Raw genomic sequence first — 21,158 nt, 5'->3', positions numbered from 1 at the left:
AAGATTCTCCTTTGTATGGACTGATGAAGCCACTGTGTGGCGAAACGTTTCCTCAATAAAGATACCCAAGAGTTGCACATGTGTCTAATCTGGCTAAGCCTTACAGATATTTCATTTCAGTCTGTGAACAGTAATGGTATTCTTTCTCCAGTATTAAGATATGAATAATATAAAGTTTTCGAGCATTGCAGCTGCTGACACCGCCTTACTGTCAAAGGACTAACGTCTGTGATAAAAAATTTGTGGTTCTAGATTTGTGTAAATAAGAATGTATAAAGGGAGTGAGAACAGTTTGAGTAAATGAATAAAATGGAAGAAAAATGTCTCAATATTTATTAAATACTTACAGTAAATAAAAATGAGGAATTACTAAGGATAAGTTTTGGTTTAACTAGAACAAGGAGCTGAGTGTTTTAGCATTCATAAGGCAACAAATCCTGAAAAAGATGCAAGAACAACCATCTTACATCAGTATCAGTATGGATGACATCAATTTGGGGAAAACAATCTCACCATGAGATCATTAATTTCTCTTACTGATATACAGTGGACCCTCGAGTTTAAAACTTATTTCGTTCCAGATGGCTGCTCAAGTGCTGTTACCAAACAAATTTCTTCTCGTCAGGAATAATGTAAATTAGATTAACCCTTTCAGGATCGAGAGGCCCTCTCCTAAACTTGTTCACAGGGTCGGAAATTTTGCGGAAAAAAAAATATTTTTTCTTATGAAAAGATAGAGAATCTTTTCCCGATAATAATGACACCAAAAGTATGAAATTTGATGGAAAATTTACGGAATTATGCTCTCGTGAAGTTAGCGGTTTCGACGATGTTTATGCATCGGCGATTTCGCCCCACTTTGAGCCCTATTTTCGGCCAATTCCAGTGTACTAGTCGACAAAAATCATAACTATTTCGCTAGAACTTCATTTTTTCTATCGAATGAGTACAAGAAACCACCCATTTACCGATTTCAACTATCCAATAAAGTGATCAGAAATTGGCAATGTTGCCAATTTCACAAATTTCAAAAGATGCCAATTTCCAGATAGGGTCCAGAATAAACAAGACAGACATTCCTGGCACTTAAAAACATTTCCTCTGTTCACCAGTCACGTCCCCAGGCCCTTCTTACATTTCTTTTGCTTTCCACTTTGAATTTTTATTCTCACAAAAAATAGAAGATTTACTGTTATGCAGACTACATTAGTGTAGAAATGGTATAAATAATATCAACGCACTTGTGAAACAATACTAGACTCGCCAGTTGATGTGTATTGGACGCGTGGCATGATTTGTTTACTTTTGAACTTTGGCAAAAATCAAACATTTCTGCTACTTTGAGCTCAATTTCAAGGTACTTTTCATTGTGAAACCAATCAAAATCATCTCAATTTCTGTAATATGTCTTCCATTCTATGAAATGAGACCAGGAAAACTAGAATACAACAATAAATACCATACGAAAATACAGTGCAAATTTAACCCTTAAACGGTCCAAACGTATATATATGTTCTTACGCGTAGCGAACCAAAAGTATATACATGTATACATTTTATTTTTCCTGCCTTCAAATTTGGCACGATTGGCCTGAGATGCCTTGTCAGCATAGAATGGGTCCTAACACTCAGTGTGCGTGGTATTAAAAAAATCTGGGACCACTTAGTACCTTGTGGGAGCGCCAGTTAAATTGACCGCCAGCTAGAGCAAACAGTGCGGCAAACACCAAGGATTCACTGATGTAATATCATATTAACACTCCTCTTTTAAGAGGAAAGTGATGTTAACCCCAAGTTTAGGGTCTGTCTATCTCTGTATCTATCTATTTCTGTTTCTATCTCTGTCTCTTTCTATGTCTACCTATGTCTGTATCTCTCTCTCTCTCTCTCTATCTGTCTTTGTCTCTGTATCTCTCTGTCTGTCTCTCTTTCTATCTGTCTGTCTATCTCTGTCTCACAGGTACATATAAATACAAGTATACATAGTGTAAATTACCTAGGATAACCCAAAAAATCCAGACAAAGTGCTATACTCTACTTGAAGATGTGAGTAAACGTGATGACGACGCAGTCTTGTGGCTCTCTCTGAGACAGAGAGCTAGGCAGGTAGACAGACAGGGAGCTTGACAGACAAATAGACAGACATGTTTGTGTACCAGTGAAAACAAAGTGAGGGCAATGCTCATCAAATATCACCTCTAATCTTTTCTTATCAGCTGCACCCTTCCCCACCCTCATGTATGTTCATCAAATGTCAGTTCTTATCAGTTGTCATCTCACCTTATGTCACTGTCAGGGGTGGACTTTGTTTTTCGTGGTTCAAGGGAACTTATTGTTACCTATTATTATTATTACGTATTATTATTCTCCTCCTCCTCCTCCTCCATCTCCTCCTCCTCCATCTCCTCCTCCTCCATCTACTCCTCCTCCATCTCCTCCTCCTCCATCTCCTCCTCCTTCATCTCCTCCTCCTCCTCCTCCTCCTCCTCCATCTCCTCCTCCTCCCCCTCCTCCTCCTCCATCTCCTCCTCCTCCATCTCCTCCTCCTCCTCCATCTCCTCCTCTTCATCTTTCTCATCCTCCTCCTCATTATTATATACTTCCACATATCCAAAACATTGCTGGGACACATAAATACTTTGTATATATTCCAAGACAATAGTAAATGGCTAAGGCAGGTGTAAATGTCCACCTGTCAGTGTGTTTGTGACAATTTGAGTATAATTTCAGTACCTAATACTAGTGTCAGAACAAAGATTGGTTATAAAATGACAAGACCTACTACAAATTATAATTATCAGAACATAAAAATTACATAAAATAATATGAAAAATAGAAGAAAAGGTATATCGGCAACACTTCTGCAATCGGCAGGACTCGATGTTGCTGTCACGTGAGCATCCAGTGCCAACTTCTCGGCCTCGTATCTCGGTAAGCACTGACCCCCCCCAAAAAATTCTTTATTCTAAAATACTTAAAAAATGTGCTCTTTTTTTTCTATAAAAATTTTTTTTTTTTTTTTTTAAAATATTCGGGGCGCTACGCGAGTGAACGTATATATACATTTGGACTGTTTAAGGGTTAAACCAAAACCACAGTCAAAGTTTTTTTTTCTCATTATGCACTGTGTGCTCCAGGATTTTTTTTTATACTGTGCACACTGACCACATAGACCCGTTCTTTCCTATGTAGGCCTACGAGCTTTCTCTTGCTAGATTTGAAGGCGCTAGAATTTAGGTGTACTAGTACGTCAATAGCCCTTGTGTGTAAGCCATACTAGTAGGTCAGAAACTCTGAAAGGGTTAATCTGTTTCAGACCCCCAAAAATACACTTACAAAAGCACTTACAAAAATACACTTACATAATTGGTTGAGTTGGGAGCAGTTCTAAAATTGAGGGTCTAATGTACCTGTTTCCTTAGTCAGCATTAATTGCATACTTCTTATCTGTGGTCTGCCTCCTTTCTCCATCTTCATATAATCATATACTCCTTTTTTTCTATGTAGAACTAGCAAAAGAACCCTTTATATCTTCATTTCACAGTATTATTCATCTTTAACAAACAAAGGCACAATACACAAATAACCCGCACATAGAAGAGAAGAGCTTACGACGACGCTTCAGTCCGACTTGGACCATTTACAAAGTCACACTAACCAGAAGTGGAGCATGACGGCTATATATAGGCAGGCAGAGGTAGTGGTGGTAGTAGTAGTGTTAGTAGTAGGAGGAGGAGGAGTAGTAGTAGTAGTGGTAGTAGTGGGGAACTAAGGAGGAGGAGCCAGTCAATTATAGAGACAGGGGAGCACTGCAAGGGAGCTAGGTGCCCACAGAGGGAGAGCAAGTGCACAGAGGTGGGGGGAAGGGGAAGTGATGAAATAAATAATGAAGGAACAGAAACACGCAACAGAAGAAAGACAAAAAAAGGAAAGAGGAAAGGGGAAGAGGGAGAAGAAGAAAAAATGAGGAATCGGGTTAAGTCATGGGTGTTCTGAAGTTTGGAGCATTTTACAATGTAGTGGGAGAGGAAGGCATCTACAGAGACGAAGCCACGACTAAGATTCATACAAGTAAAGTTATGTATTAGAGAGGATTCAACAAGATGGCGACTGTTAAAGTTGGAAGTAGGGAAGACAGTTTTAGCAGAAGACCAGTCTATAGGATGGCTGTGATCTCTGACTATAGACTGGTCTTCTGCTAAAACTGTCTTCCCTACTTCCAACTTTAACAGTCACCGTCTTGTTGAATCCTCTCTAATACATAACTTTCCTTGTATGAATCTTAGTCGTGGCTTCGTCTCTGTAGATGCCTTCCTCTCCCACTACATTGTAAAATGCTCCAAACTTCAGAACACCCGTGACTTAACCCGATTCCTCATTTTTTTCTTTTTCTCCCTCTTCCCCTTTCCTCTTTCCTTTTTTTTTGTCTTTCTTCTGTCGCATGTTTCTGTTTCTTCATTATTTATTTCATCACTTCCCCTTCCCCCCACCTCTGTGCACTTGCTCTCCCTCTGTGGGCACCTAGCTCCCTTGCAGTGCTCCCCTGTCTCTATAATTGACTGGCTCCTCCTCCTTAGTTCCCCACTACTACTACTCCTCCTACTACTACCATTACTACTACTACTACCACCACTACCTCTGCCTGCCTATATATAGCCGTCATGCTCCACTTCTGGTTAGTGTGACTTTGTAAATGGTCCAAGTCGAACCGAAGCGTCGTCGTGAGCTCCTCTCTTCTATGTGCGGGTTATTTGTGTATTATTCATCTTCACTATGTGACTCCATATCTTTGCTTCACATTAGTATTCATCTTCACTACTAAATTCTGTGCATTTTATTGCACAGCACTACTCATCTTTATGAACTATATCATCACTTCACAGCACCATTCATTTGTACTACTAAACTCTTCACATATATGCTTCACAACATCATTCATCTTTACTACACAATCTTGAGTATGTTAACTTCACAGATTAATGGAGTAGGGTCAGATCATAAAAAATATTGGCTATTATCCAATGAGTGGAGATCAGAAAGACCTAGGGTGGCAGCATTATCCAAGATCCTATACTATTTATTATCCTTCCAAAATGATAGTACTTGCAAATTAGTGATACCATGGAACAAGCTTCCAGCTAATAAAATGTTTACAGTATGTCTTGGATTGTGTGTATTTTATTTAAGTCTTGAATCTTGAGAATGGTTGTCATGGAAGTAAAGTGAAAATAAGCAAGTATTTTTGAGAAAGAGGTTTGCTGTTTAATATTATAAGGATAATGACATTGTTGGAACCTGAAGCATCAAAGAGAAGTAAAATTACTTGTCTACATGAAGGAAATTTTTTATGTATTTTAGGTACCCCTGTGAGTGTGGGTTTTCCAGGACATATTACAAATGATTTTAATACCTAAGATATTGTTAAAAGATTAAAGTTCAAGATAGAGTTTTCAAAGTAAAGTTAGTAATCAACATGAAATTGCTTTAATGTAATGGGTAAAAATTAAGTAAGGGGAGGAAAACAAAATGAGTTTTTATTCAGCAATGATAATTAGTGATTTGCTTAGCAATAAGTCTTACCCTGCAGAATATCAAGATAAAAATTCCTGTGGTTGATCCCATCAGATGAATAAAAGTGCTGAGGATTGAGGTTAATATAACAACTGTGACTTACTCCTTTCACCTTATACTGAATCTCAACACCTCTACTTCTTTACTTGTAACAATTGATTCTGCAGTTTTTTATTAATATAATGTTTCCTTTTTAGGGATTACCCTACCTTAGTTGTAAATGCTGAGGTAAACAAAAATTACCCTTAACAAGACCTAGATACTATTAGTAGGTTGTAGATTAAGCAGTAACAGATTATTAAGAGCAGAGAAGTGAAGGCTGCATCTTCATTATTATCTTTCTCATATTATTTATTCTTTCATTGTCTGTTGTATTAACACTCTGAAGTGTTTGTGATAAAAGCAATTACTTTGCTTCCTATGACTGCAAAGTCAGTGTGAAGAAAATGCAATGGTATTACTGCAGAATACTCTACTATTTTTGTTACTAAATTCAAGAAAGCTCAAAACTTGTAAGAATCAGTACGCTTATGTATTTTAGTGTTTAAAGATATATAGCACTGTGTTCACATGGTGAACTGAGATGTCAACATATATTACACACTTCTCTATTGAGAAACCCATAAAATAAGTAGAAGTAATTTAACACTAAACAAAAATTTTTACAATTCTAATCATTTGTTGCATGTTGATAGTGATGATAAGTGTATTATAGGATCTTCTTTCTTTTGCACTAAAGAATACACATTATATAGATAATGTTTTTTCACTGCGTACCAATTTTAAAATGTCTGAAGGTTTTTGTTCTTGCATTACTGCTGTTAACCTCATTTTTCAATAGATCACATTTGTACTTATTTTGTAAGTGCAGGTGCAAAGAATGTGTATTAAAATGGGTATGTACAGTATGTATATTTGCATGAATGAACAAATGTGTAACTACGTATTTGTGATCTTCATTGTTTTGTTTGCCATATAATTATGTAAGTTTATGATGGATGTGACATTTACTACCTCCTGGATCCCATTCCAGTGGTCTACCACTATTTTCTGTTAGTGTGTGCATAAGCACTTTAATGTTTCATTGGTTAGCAATACTGCAAAACATCAACATAATATTTTTGGAAATGTGTGATTATTTTTTTTTTATGAACACATCAGCCATTTCCCACCAAGGCAGGGTGACCCAAAAAAGAAACATGATCATCATTCACTCTATCACTGTCTTGCCAGAGGTGTGCCTACACTACAATTTAAAAACTGCAGTGTATCAACACCCCTCCTTCAGAGTGAAGGCACTGTATTTCCCACTTCCAGGACTCAAATCTTGCTTGCCGGTTTCCCTGAATCCCTACTTAAATGTTACTTTGTTCACACTCCAACAGCACTTTGTCATAAATACCATTTGTCTCCACTCGTTCCTGTCTAACACACACATGTACACTTGCTGGAAGTCCAAGAGCCTCACACAAAACCTCCTTTACCTCTCCCTCCAACCTTTCCTAGGCTGACCCTACCTCTCCTTCCTGCCATTACAGATTTAAACACACTCCAAGTCATTCTATCCTCTCTAAATGTCCAAACCACCTCAATCCCTCCTCAGCTCTTTGGATAACACTTTTAGTAACGTCAAACCTCTTCATAATTTCCAAACTACGGATTTTCTGCATTATATTCACTGCATGTTGCCTTCAGACACACCTCCACTGCCTCAAGTATTTTTGTTGTAGCATTCACCACCCATGCTTCACACCTATAAAAGAGTGTTGGTATAACCATACTCTCTTACATTCCCCTGTTTGCTTTCATGGATAACATTCTTTGTTTCCACAGACTCCTCAGTGCACCACTCGCTTTTTCCCCCCCCTTATCAATTCTGTGATTCACCTCGTCTTTCATATACACATCTGCTGACACATCCACTCCCAAATATCTGAATATATTCACTTCCTCCATACTCCCTCCAATCTGATATCAAATCTTTCATTACTTTTTTTTTTTATCCTCATCACCTTACCATTTCCTATGTTTACTTGTAATTTCCTTCTTTTACATACCTTACCAAACTCAGTGCAATGACCTCTGCAGCATCTATTCAGAATCTCCCAAAAGCACAGTGTCATCAGCGAAGAGCAACTGTGACAACTCCCACTTTATGTTAGATTCTTTTAATCCCACACTGTAATATAGTGCAGGGCTACTCTACGAAGGAGGGGTGAGGATGTTGCAGTCAGAGGTCAATCTGAATTGTGATGTTGGCACACTCCTGGCAAGACAGCTATTGAATGATGGTGAATGTGTTTCCTTTTTCAGGTCACCATAGCTTGGCTGGAGATGGCTGTTGGAGTAAAAAGAAAAAATCTACGTATATATGTACTGTATGTATATGTGTCATCACACTTTTTTTTTTTAACAACAGCCATCTCCCAGTTTGTCAGTAATCACTCAAAGACTGCCTACACAACACTCACCACCTTTGCGTACCAGGGTAACGAGTATGCAATGGACAAAATTCTTTTCTTTACAGACAATGTCTTAAACCGATTATCTTTCTGATCATGGAATTGGTAAAACTCTTTTATGGCACATTGGCCAAAATATATCCTTCCACGCTCTTTGAAGCAGTGCGTGTGTCATAACAGTACAGAATTCAGAGCAAGCTCATGCTTTCTCCCGCGTCACTTCCATAGATGACATACCAGTCACTGCTCGTAAGCACGTTACTCTTAATTCTTGCAGTGGTACTGTAGTCTTACTGCATACCATTGTTCAGAGTGATTTTTTTGTCTTGCAGCGAGGATATTTTTAGAACAATTAGCCCTTCAGAACCTCCCTATTCTTAAGGTAGATATGTACATCCTGCCTGCTCGTGGGTGGAGGCGCTTTCCTAGTAACATCGATCATTTTACCTTCGACTACCGTGAACTTCCATCCCCTGTCTATATTGCGGGACATCGCCTAGAGGTCCGTCAAGTAGTTCCCACTCCCCAACAGTGTCGTAATTGCTGGCATTTTGGACACCCTGCTAAGCACTGCAGATCTGCGGTGGAATGCCCAGTCTGCGGTGCAGCAGATCATTGCAATATGTCTTGTAGTCTTCCCCCCCTCTTGTCTCAATTGCAAGGAACCTCGTCCTTCCTTTTCACGCCGTTGTCATGTTTATCACAATGAATAAGAGATCTGTTATCTTAAGGAACACAAGGGCTTTACACTATGGCTGTCTCTCAACTCTGCCTTCAGATATTGTGTTCTTGATCTCTTCTCTGCTGCTGCCCATCTTATTGTTAGGTGATTTTAACACTCACCATCATCTTTGGGGAGGGTGCCACTGTGACTCTTGTGGTGATCAGTTGGAGACTCTTCTCACTTCTCATCCTCTTCATGTTTTAAATACGGGTGCTCCCACCCATTTTGATTCTCGCACTCTGTCTCTCTCTTGCATTGATCTTTCTATCTGTTCCTTGTCAATTGCACTTGATTACACTTGGTCTTTTCTTCCAGATTTGCACGACAGTGGTCACTTTCCTATTCTTCTTTCTTCTACTACGTATTCCTAACTGCCTCGTAGCCCCCGTTGGCAATATGGACAAGCGAATTGGGACTTATACTCCCATCTTACTGCTTTTTGTGGGGACCCTCCTTCATCCTCTATTGATGAGCTAGTGCACCAGTTTTCGACCATAGTTTTGATTGCAGCATCACATTCTATTCCTCAAACCTCAGGCAGGCATTCTCAGACATGTGTCTTGGTGGTCTCCTGTGTGTGCCCATGCAGTGTGTTTGAAATGTGCTGCATGGGGCCATTATTGATATAATCAGACCTCAGATCATCTTTTGGATTTTAAGCGGGCAAGGGCAGTCGCTCGCTGCATCATACATGACACTAAACGCACTTGTTGGCAAGACTACGTGTCTATCATTACTTTGACTTCCCCTATGTGTGTGGTTTGGAAGAAGGTACGGAAGTTGTGTGGCAAGTACACTCCGGGTCCAGCTCCCATTTTGCAGGTTGCTGGGGTTAGTGTTGTGGAACCTCTTGAAGTTGCCATGGAAATTGGGAACTATCTTGTCCGTGTCTCCCAAGGGCTTCACCTCTGTCTCTCATTTCTTGCATCTAAGTCTGCCTAGGAGCAATTGCCCTTTGATTTCTCTTCTAATGGAATGGAGCCATATAATGTACTTTTCACTCTCCTAGACTTAGACTCCATGCTTTCCACTTGCCAGTCTTTGGCAGTTCGGTCTGATGATATTCGTATCAGTATGCTACAACATCTGCATTCTACAGCCCTTACAATCCTTTTGCACCTTTTCAATCTTATTTGGACATGAAGGGTTCTCCTTCAGTGGAAATCTGCCATTGTACTATTGTTCTGCAAACCAGGCACCTCGGGCTTGATACCTCTCATTATTGTCCCATTGCTCTGACCAGTGTAGTCTGCAAGGTGATGGAATGATTGGTGAATAGACACCTGATATGGTATTTGGTGACTCACAATAGTCTTTCTCTTCACCAGTATGGCTTTTGCAAGGGCCACTCTACTTTGGGCCCTTTGCTCCACTTAGATACATGTGTGTGAAATGCATTTGCTAACAAACACTTTATCCTAGCAGTCTTTTTTGATCTTGAGAAGGCATGTGATACCACTTGGAGGTATAACACTTTAGCCCAAGACCACTCCTTAGGCCTCTGTGGTAATCTACCAACTTTCATTGCTGCTCTCTTATCTGACAGATATTTTCCTGTCCATGTTGGATCCTCGCTTTTCTCAGATTTTGTTCCGGTCGAGGGTGTCCCACAAGGTTGTGTCCTTAGCACTACCCTTCTTTTCTTGCCTATAAATGACCTACCTTCCTTTCTTCCATCACATATTTGGTTGTCACTTTACATAGATGATTTTGCAATAGCTTACGGAGGCCCTATCACCTGGTAGTGGCCTCCCTTCAGGATGCGATTGACTGAGTTTCCCATTGAGCCACTTCTCATAGATTTAAATTTTCTAGTACGAAAACCCATTTCATTACCTTCACTAGACGTCCTCTTGTCCCTGATATTCTATTGTATTTACATGGCTCACGTATTTCAGAATGTGATACGATCAAATTTCATGGCCTTCTTTTCGATCGCTGGTTGACATGGAAACCCCACATTTCCTCTTTGAACACAGCTTGCCATGGTTGGCTGAATCTCCTTAAAATTCTTGCACATGGGGAGCAGATGGGGCACATGGGGAGCAGATTGCCGGACTCTCCTCCATTTGCATTCCATCCTAGTCTTATCCAAGCTAGATTATGGTGACCAAGTCTATTCTGTGTCTTCTCCTGCAACTCTTTCTAAGTTAGATCCCCTTCATCATCAGGGTCTACGTTTATGCCTTGGTGCCTTTCATTCATCCCGTTGAAAGCCTCTATGTTGAGGCAAATGTTCGTTAGCTGATCGTCATGATGCTAACTGCCTTCGTTACTTTGTCCACTCTCATGACTTTTGTGTTCCGTCTACTTATAGGCTGGTCTCAAACGTTAGTAGAAGTTTATTATTTGTTTGATAGCCCTGCTTACTCCAGCCATTTTCTCTTCATCTTCACCCACCCCAGTCTTCTCTCCAGTTGCTTCCCTTGTATGTTCATTTAATGTCTGCCTTTTCCCTTCCCCCTTGGGAGGTTCAGGCGATTCGTATCTCTTCTCTCCTACTGCCATGCTCCAAAGCTCTTCTACCTACGACTGCTTCTCGCTCTCTTTTTCTTGATCACTTTCAGTCACATGCTCATGCCATTACTGTTTATACACATGGTTCTACATCTGACGATGTTGTCCGAGGTCATTTGTTAGACTCGGCTAGTATTTTTACCAGTGAGTTGTATGCCATCCTCATAGCACTTCTCCATATTACATATGTCTCCTTCGATGTTTGTGATCACTTCAGATTCCCTCGGTGCTTTACAAGCCATTAAACAATTTGATTCCCCTCATCTGGCTAGCAAAAACAAGGACATCGTTTACTGTTGGGTCCCTGGACATGTTGATGTGCAGAGCAGTGAACAGGCAGATGCTGCTGGCAGTCAGCGGTGCATGATCTTCCAGTTTCCTATAGAGGTATTCCGTTCCTATAGAGGTATTCTTCGTGGCCGTTGGCAACAAAAGTGGTCAGACGTGCACCATAACAGATTGCACTCTATTAAACCACTTTTAGGTTTGTGGCCATCTTCTTACTACTGTTGCCATACTCATGAGACTGCAGTCTCCCGTTTCAGCATTGGCCATACTTGCCTTACCCATGGGTATCTCGTGGAACAATAACCTATTCCTCTCTCCGAGGTTTTTTGGGTCCATTTCGGTTCTTCACTTTCTTGTAGATTGCCCAGTTTACCAATGAGCTCACAGAATTTACCTCCAACGATGCCACCACCCTACCACTCTTATCTTCCATCCTTACAGATGGGCCTACCTTGGACTTACAATCACTTTTTTACTTTTTGTCAGCAACTGCTTTACTATACGAACTTTGACACATAGCCCTTAGTGTCCCTTCCAGCCCTTTTCTCTCCTCACCTCTGATCCCCTCTCCACCTAGCTGTTTATAGCCCCAGCAATACTTTCTGCCCACAGTGCTGTATGACCCTTGTCAGTTTAGTGCTTTTTTTGATTATGATAATAATATGATTTTGTAAAGAGAGTAGTAAGAGAAAAAAATTAGCATATGAGAGGTTTTTACAAAATAGAAGTGATGCAAGAAGGGAAGAGTATATGGAGAGGAAAAGAGAGGTTAAGAGAGTGGTGAAGCAATCTAAAAAGAAAGCAAATGAGAGAGTGGGTGAGATGTTATCAACAAATTTTGTTGAAAATAAAAAAAAGTTTTGGAGTAAGATTAATAAGTTGAGGAAGCCTAGGGAACAAATGGATTTGACAGCTAAAAACAGGAGAGGAGAGTTATTAAATGGAGAGTTGGAGGTATCGGGAAGAGAGAGGGAATATTTTGAGGAATTGTTAAATGTTGATGAAGATAGGGAAGCTGTGATTTTCTGTATAAGACAAGGAGGAATAACATCTTGGAGTGAGGAAGAGCCAGTTGTGAGTGTGGGGGGAAGTTCATGAGGCAGTGGGTAGAATGAAAGGGGGTAAGACAGCTAGGATTGATGGGATAAAGATAGAAATGTTAAAAGCAGATGGGGATATAGTTTTGGAGTGGTTGGTGCTATTGTTTAATAAATGTATGGAAGAGGGTAAGGTACCTAGGGATTGGCAGAGAGCATGAATAATTCCTTTGTATAAAGGCAAAGGGGATAAAAGAGAGTGCAAAAATTATAGGGGAATAAGTCTGTTGAGTATACCTGGGAAAGTGTATGGTAGATATTATTATTGAAAGAATTAAGAGTAAGACGGGTAGGAAAGCAGATGAACAAGGAGGCTTTAGGAAAGGTAGGGGGTGTGTAGACCAAGTGTTTACAGTGAAACATATAGGTGAATAGTATTTAGATAAGGGTAAAAAGGTTTTTGTGGCATTTATGGATTTGCAAAAGGCATATGACATGGTGGATAGGGGGGCAATGTGGCAGATGTTGCAGATGTATGGTGTAGGAGGTAGGTTACTGAAAGCAGTGAAGAGTTTTTACGAGGATAGTGAGGCTCAGGTTAGAGTATGTAGGAGAGAGGGAAATTATTTCCCAGTAAAAGTAGGTCTTAGACAAGGATGTGATGTCACTGTGGTTGTTCAATATATTTATAGATGGGGTTGTAAGAGAAGTGAATGCACGGGTCTTGGCAAGAGGTGTGGAGTTAAAAGATAAAGAATTAAACACAAAGTGGGAGTTGTCATAGTTGCTCTTTGCTGATGACACTGTGCTTTTGGGAGACTCTGAAGAGAAGTTGCAGAGGTTGGTGGATGAATTTGGTAGGGTATGTAAAAGAAGAAAATTAAGTGAATATAGGAAAGAGTAGGGTTATGAGGATAAAAAGATTAGGTGATGAAAGATTGGATATCAGATTGGAGGGAGAGAGTATGGAGGAGGTGAATGTATTGAGATATTTAGGAGTGGACATGCCAGCAGATGGGTCTATGAAGGATGAGGTAAATCGTAGAATTGATGAGGGGAAAAAAGGGAAGTGGTGCACTTAGGAGTCTATGGAGACAAAGAACTTTGTCTGTGGAAGCAAAGAGGAGAATGTATGAGAGTATAGTTGTATCAACACTCTTGTATGGGTGTGAAGCATGGGTGATGAATGTTGCAATGAGGAGAAGGCTGGAGGCAGTGGAGATGTCATGTCTAAGGGCAATGTGTGTTGTGAATATAATGCAGAGAATTCGTAGTTTGGAAATTAGGAGAAGGTGTAGGATTACCAAGACTATTATCCAGAAGGCTGAGGGAGGGTTGCTGAGGTGGTTCAGACATGTAGAGAGAATGGAACAAAACAGAATGACTTCCAGAGTGTATAAATCTGTAGTGGAGGGAAGGCGGGGTAGGGGTTGGCCTAGGAAGGGTTGGAGGGAGGGGTAAAGGAGGTTTTGTGTGTGAGGGGCTTGGACTTCCAGCAAACATGCGTGAGCATATTTGATAGGAGTGAATGGAGACAAATGGTTTTTAATACTTGACGTGCTGTTAGAGTGTGAACAAAGTAACATTTATGAAGGGATTCAGGGAAACCTGCAGACCAGACTTGAATCCTGGAGATGGGAAGTACAGTGTCTGTACTCTGAAGGAGGGGTGTTAATGTTGCAGTTTTATAACTGTAGTGTAAAGCACCCCTCTGCCAAGACAGTGATGGAGTGAATGATGAAAGTTTTTCTTTTTCGGGCCACCCTGCCTTGGTGGGAATCGGCTGATGTGTTTAAAAAAAAAATGTACAATGTATTTTATTATTTAATGTTGGTAATATCTTACCATAGGTATGTATGAAAACGTAAAATGACTTATATGAAATCACTCCTCCTTTTTTCGAACAGGTTTGGGTCCAAGCAGTCATTCATAAGTCCATTTGTTCTTAAGTCCAACATATGTACATATACAGTATACGTGAACATGGGAAAAATACATACTGTACACTAGTAGGTCTTGGAACATATCACCCATGGATACAAGGGGACTATTGTATATCAGAGATTGTCAAGATGGTCATGAACATAAACTACAGCTACATTTGCAAATTGTAATGGCATGATGCTTTTTGAAGGTTGGAGTTATGTTGTGTTTGTATCTTTTACAAAGTAGGTCTTGGAATCCTCATTCCACAATTAAAGTATGTTTACATCTGAAATTCCAAGACATTAAACTCAGACTATGCACTACTAAAACTCAGACTGCATATCCAAGAGTTCCATGATAATCTGACATATCAGTGATAAAACTGCTAGTACAGTAATTGCACTAGCCTGGTCCTTGGATAACAAGTTTGCTAATTAGATGGTCAAAGTTATTAGAGTTTGTAGTATGCTCTTTTTTCCTTGCTCAATGATGCAATGAGATGCTCTCTTGCATCAATCCTCAACACTAGCAAAATAAGGGTGATGGTACTTTAGTGTTGTGAGTTTAATAGTAGGTAGAAGTAACATCTTGGTTAACAGAGCTACCTCTCTTTAGGACTCTTGTTAAGTATCCTTCTTGTATGATGGACATATTAAGGCAGAATTTTATTTAATGTTGTTAAGTGAGCAACAAACTGAAGGTATTTTTAAATCATAGTTAGCCATTAGCAAATACAGTACATTGTGTACATTATATGCCAGTTAATCACATTATTATATGCACCCTGATTTATTAAAAAAAAAACAGAGTTTGTCATCTTTTTATCCAGGGTTATTAGCTTTTTATCTAATGGTGGTTAACTAATATCATTTCTTCCAAGGGTTGTATATTACAGTCCATTATAAATGTTGGTGTTTGTAAACATTTGTACCTTTATAAAAGTTAACCTGAGAAACCTTGAAAATGCTTACACTGAGCAAAATGTGATTTTAATAAGGGCTTGTTCTGTCTCTTGTGTCTTTGATTTACTAACCAGAAATCATAGATTGAATAATTTCAAACATATAATTCTTGGTTAACTGGAATAAAATGTTTGATACAATATGATGAACTTATTAAGGTTGCTTATACTTATTCAAAATTCTTGCTCAACATTTTCTGTGAACTTATAAAGACAGACTAATTGTAAATGCCCACCAGATGAATAGAGAATTTATATTAAAAAAAAACTGCCAGTAATATAAAGTCCTCTGGAATTTGGTCACATAGTTATTTTACCAACATCTTGTAATTAAAACATTAAAATTGTGAATGATAATTTTTTGAGATTAATATAAATGTATTTTATGTTTTTTTTTAAAGTCACATAGATCTTAATTTATATTTCTTACAACTCGTATTTGAACAAAATAACTTCTCCCAACATTTAAAATGGTTCACATTTTGCATTGTACAGAGTATATTTTCACATTAAACATTTTAGTCTTCAGTACTACTGGTATATGAATTCCATTTGCAAAACATTCTGATTTAAAGTATGTTTAGTATAATTTTCCTGTTGCAAGTTACAAATATCTTCTATTACTGAAATGTTGGTTAAGGAATAATTTTTTCAAAACCTGTTGTAATTAACGTCATATCTTGAAGCCGTCTCATTAAATTACATTGGTTCCCTCACCGCTGTTTAAACTAGTCAGTTCTCTTGGGTTTTATGGCAATTACTTTGTAATTTAGCATGTAGTCTCATGTTATCTGATTGTATGTTTATGACTACTATATGATTTTTATAAAAAATATGTTTTGTGTTTTTATGCTTATATTAAAACAATATTTTAACTTCCATATGTATTGAATTCTGTACTTTCTTTGTGAGAATAAATATTTCATTATAGCTAAGTATCAGTAATGTTATCCTGTACAGTGGAACCTCTGTACTTGAACATCTTCCTATTCGAACAATTCAGTATTCGAATGCTTTGTTCAGTAAAGTAATCACTCGGTAGTTGACCATTTGCTTGGCACTCGACAAGACAAACACGACCTGCCAGAACTTCTCTGTAAACTATTTTGTGTTTCTTGGCATCTTTTGGTGCGTTTTATATTGTATAAATAAGTCACCATGGGGCCTACAAAGATTAGTGACAACAGCCAACCAAAAAGAAAATTGGTTGGAAAAAATTTGTTTGGTACTCAAACAGCCTTCTGGAATGAATTAAATTCGAGTACCGAGGTTCCACTGTATTTGCCATAGTTATGTTGACTTGATAACACTTTCTTGAACTAGGCTTAAAAATACAAGGTGCCTCTTAACCCTTTGACTGTCGCGGCCGTATATATACGTCTTACGAGGTACCGTGTTTGACGTATATAGACTCATAAATTCTAGCGGCTTCAAATCGAGCAGGAGAAAGCTGGTAGGCCCACATGTGAGAGAATGGGTCTGTGTGGTCAGTGTGCACCATATAAAAAAAATCCTGGAGCACGCAGTGCATAATGAGAAAAAAAAAACTCCGACTGTTTTTTTAATTAAAATGCCGACTTTGTGGTCTATTATCGTATAGTATTTATGGGTGTATTCTCGTTTTCTTGGTCTCATTTGATAGAATGGAAAACATATTATAGAAATAGAGGTGATTTTGATTGATTTTACTATAAAAAGAACCTGGAAATGGAGCTCAAAATAGGGGAAATGTTTGATTTTTGCCATTGTTCAAAAGTAAACAAATAATGCCATTGTCCAATAAATGTCCAACTAGCCATTCTAATATGCAGTCATGAATGGGTTGATGCTATTTATACAATTATTACAGTATTGCAGTAGTCTGCATAATAGTAAGTCTTCTATTTTTTGTTTGAATAAAAATTCAAAATAGAAAGAAAGAGTAATATCAGAGGGGCCTGGAGACATGACTGATGAACAAAGAAAATGTTATTTTAGAGCCAGGAATGTCTGCATTGTTCATTCTGGACCTTATTTTGAAATTGTCATATTTTTTAGTTTTCGTGAAATTGGCCAAATTGCAAATTTCTGACCACATTATTGGGTAGTTGAAATCGGTAAATGGGCAGTTTCTTGTACTTAGTCGATAGAAAAAATGGAGTTCTAAAGAAATAGCTATGAGTTTGGGCGAGTGGAACAATAGAATTAGCCGAAAATAGGGCTCAAAGTGGGCGAAATCGCCCATTTGTAAACAGCGCCGAGGTCGCTAACTTCGCGAGAGCATAATTCCGTCAGTTTTCCATCAAATTTAGTTTTTTTGGTGTCATTACAATCGGGAACAGATTCTCTATCATTTCATAAGAAAAAATAATTTTTTTTTTTTTTAAATTTTGCGACACCAGGAGACACCTCAGGATTGGGGGTTGTGACAGTCAAAGGGTTAATATATTTTTCAGTCCCCAGTGGGCAGTCACTTGTTTTGTGAGAGGGAGTGGATTATGAGCTCAGATGTTTTGCATCACATTGTCTGGGGCTTCCTATTCCATTACATCCATAACAGCAGACACTGATAAGTGATGCCCCTTCAACTGAAAGTTAAGCCTACCTCTGGAGCTGTAAACCAACTATTGACAACTCTTTGGTGAATGGATAATTGTAAAATGAGATTCATTGATGGCCCCATTTTATCAGTTATCTGGTAAAGTTTTGTCTATGATTAACCCTTAACCCCTTGACTGTCGAAACCCCAAATCCTGAGATGTCTCCTGGTGTCAAAAAATTTTCGAAAAAAAAAAAATCTTATGAATTGATAAATCTTTTCCCAAAGGTAATGACAGCAAAAGAACGAAATTTGATGGAAAACTTACAGAATTACACTTTCACGAAGTTAGCGACCTTGGCGATATTTACAAATTGGCGATTTCGCCCACTTTGAGCCCTAGTTTTGGCTAATTTCATTGTTCCAGTCGACCAAACTCATAGCTATTTCTTTAGAACTCCATTTGTTCTATCGATTGAGTATAAGAAACTTCCCATTTACTGATTTCAACTACCCAATAACGTGGTCAGAAATTTGCAAATTTGGCTAATTTCATGCAAATTAAAAAATATGCCAATTTCAAAATGGGGTCCAGAAAGAACAATGCAGATATTCGTGACTCTAAAATAACATTTTCTTTGTTCATCAGTCATGTCTCCAGGCCCCTCTGATATTACTCTTTCTTTCTATTTTGAATTTTTATTCAAACAAAAAATAGAAGATTTACTGTTATGCTGACTACTGCAATATTGTAATAATTGTATAAATAATGACAACCCATTCGTGACTGCATATTAGAATGGCTAGTTGGACATTTATTGGACATTGACATCATTTGTTTACTTTTGAACATTGGCAAAAATCAATCATTTCCCCTACTTTGAGCTCCATTTCCAGGTTCTTTTTATAGTAAAATAAATTAAAATCACCTCTATTTCTATAATATGTTTTCCATTCTATCAAATGAGACTAAGAAAACGAGAATACAACCATAAATACTATACGAAAATAGACCACAAAGTCGGCATTTTAATTAAAAAAAAAAGTTGGAGTTTTTTTTTTCTCATTATGCACTGCATGCTCCAGGATTTTTTTTATATGGTGCACACTGACCACACAGACCCATTCTCTCACATGTGGGCCTACCAGCTTTCTCCTGCTTGATTTGAAACCGCTAGAATTTTTGAGTATACAGTATATACGTCAAACACGGTGGCTCGTAAGATGTATATATACGACTGAAACAGTCAAAGGGTTAAAATTACTAAGAATCTCTCTACTCTTGATGCCATGTAATCTCTTGGGCGCATTAAATGTCATACATTACATTAATATAGACATTTCCATTAATCCATCTATGATATTTTTTTAAAAATTATAGTATAATAAAGATGCTACATAACATATAAACATGACACATACACCCACAGTATAAAAATTGACATAAGTATGAGATTTGTTTACCAAGTGGTTTATATGTGTTGGAAGAATTACATTTTCTCTAGTCAAACAACAGTTACAGTGGTATCTCAGTATACATCCTTAATCAGTTCCAGGACCTTGGACTTACACCAAACAGGACATAAACCAAACAAATTTTCCCTTAAGAAATATAGGGAAAACTATTAATCCGTTCCCATGAAAAAAATCGTATTGTTACTGGCACATTATATACTGATGGGGTTGTATAAAATAATTTAAACATTGCTTAGTACTAAAATATTTAATTTAAATGCCATTTAATACTAAAATACATACATAAATACAAAAGAATTAGATGAAATAAATGCAAATTTAACCTTGCTTTACTTTGCTGAAAAAGAGTCGAGTGCCTACTAGGATGGTGCTGAGAAGGGAGGAGGAGGAAATGTTATTGTTTGGAAGGAGAGTCCCCTTCTCTTTTCTGTCTCTTTTCCCTATTTGGACCTGGTTGAAGCTCACCAGGTTTGACTTTTACTAAAAATCTGTCCAAAGAACTTTGCTTCTGCCTTCTCCTCAGGATGTTTTGGAAATGTGACATTGTCTGGTCATTCCAGACAGTGCTATTACAGCTTGTTTGGGCTTTGTAGGGGTGGTACTTCTCTGCAAAGTTTTTGATGTCCATCCATTTGGCAAAGATTTCCTTGATTAATGAAGTAGGGACTTCCTATATCTCCTCTTCCAAGCCTGAAGAGAGTGCATCCATCTTAGTCTTGTGTTCCTCCTCAAGTTCTTGCAGCTCCGGTGTCATGACTCATTTTGACCCATACGAGTTTTAGCACACGAGTCGTATTCCAAACAAAGGTTGTACACCAAGCAAAAATTTTTGCGTCCAAACAGGACATATACCAAGTTGGACTTATTCCAAAGTAGACATCTATAGCTGTTCATGACCCTTGTGGGTTTAGTGCTTCTTTTTTATTATAATAATTTGTAATAATAATAATTTGTCATAACAATAATTTGTAATAATAATAATTTGTCAGAGCATCATTCCTTCTAAAAATTACATGAGAATGGAAGTGTTGGTCTTTATTTATTCTGCTGTACCACTGTGGAGACAACTTGTACACAATGTAAGGTGTTTGTATGAACATGTATCAACCATAACCAGACAGTTTGTTTACATAAGTACTCTGTGGCTCTGTCATCTTACTCGTTCTTTTGTTTATTCATTTTTATCTCACTCACCTCTCACCCTACATTAAGACTACAAATATTTTAAGGTAAGTAATGAGTGTACTGTAGTATATGCATTTTATTGCTCTAGGGCACTTTAAATGTTGCAGTAGGTGGGGTGGCCAGGCAGGCTACCATACCTCCCACATGACTTTCTACAAATAAATACTGTTCACCTCTCACCCTACATTATTATTATTATTATTATTATAATCAAAAAAGAAGCGCTAAGCCACAAGGGCTATACAGCTCACCCTACATTAAGACCATCAAAACTACAAATATTTTAAGGTAAGTAATGAGTGTGCTGTATATGCATTTTATCACTCTAGGGCGCTTTAAGCGTTGTAGTATATTATGTGTGGGTGGGGTGACCAGGAAGGCTACCACAACTGACTTCTTACAGTAAATACTACTCACCTTTTGTCCTACATTAAGACTACAAATATTTTGAGGCAAATAATGAGTGTACTGTGTGTGTATTTTACTTCTAATT

Source organism: Cherax quadricarinatus, chromosome 29 (genome assembly GCF_038502225.1).
Source record: "Cherax quadricarinatus isolate ZL_2023a chromosome 29, ASM3850222v1, whole genome shotgun sequence".
NCBI classification, from domain to species: domain Eukaryota; kingdom Metazoa; phylum Arthropoda; class Malacostraca; order Decapoda; family Parastacidae; genus Cherax; species Cherax quadricarinatus.
Note: the sequence above shows the minus strand (reverse complement) of the source record.